The 2500-nt window shown below is 54.2% G+C and overlaps 3 non-coding genes and 8 pseudogenes across 3 annotated transcripts; all 11 read right to left on the bottom strand.

The window, feature by feature from the left end:
• The window catches only part of LOC148159459 (5S ribosomal RNA), a 119-nt pseudogene extending 55 nt beyond the window's left edge, over positions 1–64 (bottom strand).
• Positions 65–201: 137 nt separating this feature from the next.
• LOC148159458 (5S ribosomal RNA) lies at positions 202–310 on the bottom strand (annotated as a pseudogene).
• Positions 311–447: 137 nt separating this feature from the next.
• LOC148159457 (5S ribosomal RNA) lies at positions 448–566 on the bottom strand (annotated as a pseudogene).
• Positions 567–703: 137 nt separating this feature from the next.
• On the bottom strand, positions 704–822 carry LOC148159456 (5S ribosomal RNA). The gene has a single exon (XR_015763635.1). It is a non-coding gene; the product is annotated as a 5S ribosomal RNA (ribosomal RNA).
• Positions 823–959: 137 nt separating this feature from the next.
• LOC148159455 (5S ribosomal RNA) lies at positions 960–1078 on the bottom strand (annotated as a pseudogene).
• Positions 1079–1214: 136 nt separating this feature from the next.
• Positions 1215–1333, bottom strand: LOC148159454 (5S ribosomal RNA). The gene has a single exon (XR_015763651.1). It is a non-coding gene; the product is annotated as a 5S ribosomal RNA (ribosomal RNA).
• Positions 1334–1470: 137 nt separating this feature from the next.
• On the bottom strand, positions 1471–1589 carry LOC148159453 (5S ribosomal RNA). Its single transcript, XR_015763634.1, has one exon. It is a non-coding gene; the product is annotated as a 5S ribosomal RNA (ribosomal RNA).
• Positions 1590–1726: 137 nt separating this feature from the next.
• LOC148159452 (5S ribosomal RNA) lies at positions 1727–1845 on the bottom strand (annotated as a pseudogene).
• Positions 1846–1981: 136 nt separating this feature from the next.
• Positions 1982–2100, bottom strand: LOC148159451 (5S ribosomal RNA; annotated as a pseudogene).
• A 137-nt stretch (positions 2101–2237) lies between these two features.
• On the bottom strand, positions 2238–2346 carry LOC148159450 (5S ribosomal RNA; annotated as a pseudogene).
• Positions 2347–2483: 137 nt separating this feature from the next.
• LOC148159449 (5S ribosomal RNA) overlaps positions 2484–2500 on the bottom strand; it is a 119-nt pseudogene continuing 102 nt past the window's right edge.

The following is a 2500-nucleotide window of genomic DNA, read 5'->3' as shown; positions in this document are numbered from 1 at the left end:
CGACCCTGCTTGGCTTCCGAGATCAGACGAGATCTGGCGTTATCAAAGTAGTGTGGCCGTAAGCTGCAAAGCAGCGTCAGCTCCAGCACCTTGTACAGCAGAGCAGCCAGCTGGCGCTTGCTTTCTGTTCGGCAAGACAAACGAAATGCATGTCGGACGTGTAGCCGAAAGAGAGCAGCAGCACCCTCTGCTGCACAAAAGGGCTTACAGCACCTGGTATTCCCAGGTGGTCTCCCATCCAAGTACTAACCAGGCCCAACCCTGATTGGCTTCTGAGATCAGACGTTCTCAAAGTAGTGTGGCCGTAAGCCGCAAAGCAGTGTCAGCTCCAGCACTTTGTACAGCAGAGCAGCCAGCTGGCGCTTGCTTTTTTTTCAGCAAGACAAACGAAATGCATGTCGGACGCGTAGCCGAAAGAGAGCAGCAGCACCCTCTGCTGCACAAAAAGGCTTACAGCAACTGGTATTCCCAGGTAGTCTCCCATCCAAGTACTAACCAGGCATGACCCTGCTTGGCTTCCGAGAACAGAAGAGATCGGGCGTTCTCGAGGTAGTGTGGCCGTAAGCTGCAAAGCAGCGTCAGCTCCAGCACTTTGTACAGCAGAGCAGCCAGCTGGCGCTTGCTTTTTGTTCGGCAAGACAAACGAAATGCATGTCGGACGCGTAGCCGAAAGAGAGCAGCAGCACCCTCTGCTGCACAAAAAGGCTTACAGCACCTGGTATTCCCAGGTGGTCTCCCATCCAAGTACTAACCAGGCCCAACCCTGATTGGCTTCCGAGATCAGACGAGATCGGGCGTTCTCAAAGTAGTGTGGCCGTAAGCTGCAAAGCAGTGTCAGCTCTAGCACTTTGTACAGCAGAGCAGCCAGCTGGCGCTTGCTTTTTGTTCAGCAAGACAAACGAAATGCATGTCGGACGCGTAGCCGAAAGGGAGCAGCAGCACCCTCTGCTGCACAAAAAGGCTTACAGCACCTGGAATTCCCAGGTGGTCTCCCATCCAAGTACTAACCAGGCCCGACCCTGCTTGGCTTCCGAGATCAGACGAGATCTCGCGATCTCGAGGTAGTGTGGCCGTAAATCACAAATCTGCGTCAGCTCCAGCACTTTGTACAGCAGAGCAGCCAGCTGGCGCTTGCTTTTTTTCGGCAAGAGAAACGAAATGCATGTCGGACGTGTAGCAGAAAGGGAGCAGCAGCACCCTCTGCTGCACAAAAAGGCTTACAGCACCTGGTATTCCCAGGCGGTCTCCCATCCAAGTACTAACCAGACCCGACCCTGCTTGGCTTCCGAGATCAGACGAGATCGGGCGTTATCAAAGTAGTGTGGCCGTAAGCTGCAAAGCAGCGTCAGCTCCAGCACCTTGTACAGCAGAGCAGCCAGCTGGCGCTTGCTTTCTGTTCGGCAAGACAAACGAAATGCATGTCGGACGTGTAGCGGAAAGAGAGCAGCAGCACCCTCTGCTGCACAAAAGGGCTTACAGCACCTGGTATTCCCAGGTGGTCTCCCATCCAAGTACTAACCAGGCCCAACCCTGATTGGCTTCCGAGATCAGACGAGATCGGGCGTTCTCAAAGTAGTGTGGCCGTAAGCTGCAAAGCAGTGTCAGCTCTAGCACTTTGTACAGCAGAGCAGCCAGCTGGCGCTTGCTTTTTGTTCGGCAAGACAAACGAAATGCATGTCGGACGCGTAGCCGAAAGGGAGCAGCAGCACCCTCTGCTGCACAAAAAGGCTTACAGCACCTGGAATTCCCAGGTGGTCTCCCATCCAAGTACTAACCAGGCCCGACCCTGCTTGGCTTCCGAGATCAGACGAGATCTCGCGATCTCGAGGTAGTGTGGCCGTAAATCACAAATCTGCGTCAGCTCCAGCACTTTGTACAGCAGAGCAGCTAGCTGGCGCTTGCTTTTTTTCGGCAAGAGAAACGAAATGCATGTCGGACGTGTAGCAGAAAGGGAGCAGCAGCACCCTCTGCTGCACAAAAAGGCTTACAGCACCTGGTATTCCCAGGCGGTCTCCCATCCAAGTACTAACCAGACCCGACCCTGCTTGGCTTCCGAGATCAGATGAGATCTGGCGTTATCAAAGTAGTGTGGCCGTAAGCTGCAAAGCAGCGTCAGCTCCAGCACCTTGTACAGCAGAGCAGCCAGCTGGCGCTTGCTTTCTGTTCGGCAAGACAAACGAAATGCATGTCGGACGTGTAGCCGAAAGAGAGCAGCAGCACCCTCTGCTGCACAAAAGGGCTTACAGCACCTGGTATTCCCAGGTGGTCTCCCATCCAAGTACTAACCAGGCCCAACCCTGATTGGCTTCTGAGATCAGACGTTCTCAAAGTAGTGTGGCCGTAAGCCGCAAAGCAGTGTCAGCTCCAGCACTTTGTACAGCAGAGCAGCCAGCTGGCGCTTGCTTTTTTTTCAGCAAGACAAACGAAATGCATGTCGGACGCGTAGCCGAAAGAGAGCAGCAGCACCCTCTGCTGCACAAAAAGGCTTACAGCAACTGGT

This window comes from Poecilia mexicana, unplaced genomic scaffold (genome assembly GCF_051168715.1).
Source record: "Poecilia mexicana isolate PSO_F unplaced genomic scaffold, ASM5116871v1 scaffold_6, whole genome shotgun sequence".
NCBI classification, from domain to species: Eukaryota; Metazoa; Chordata; class Actinopteri; order Cyprinodontiformes; family Poeciliidae; genus Poecilia; species Poecilia mexicana.
This window is presented reverse-complemented; position numbering and strand designations above follow the sequence as displayed.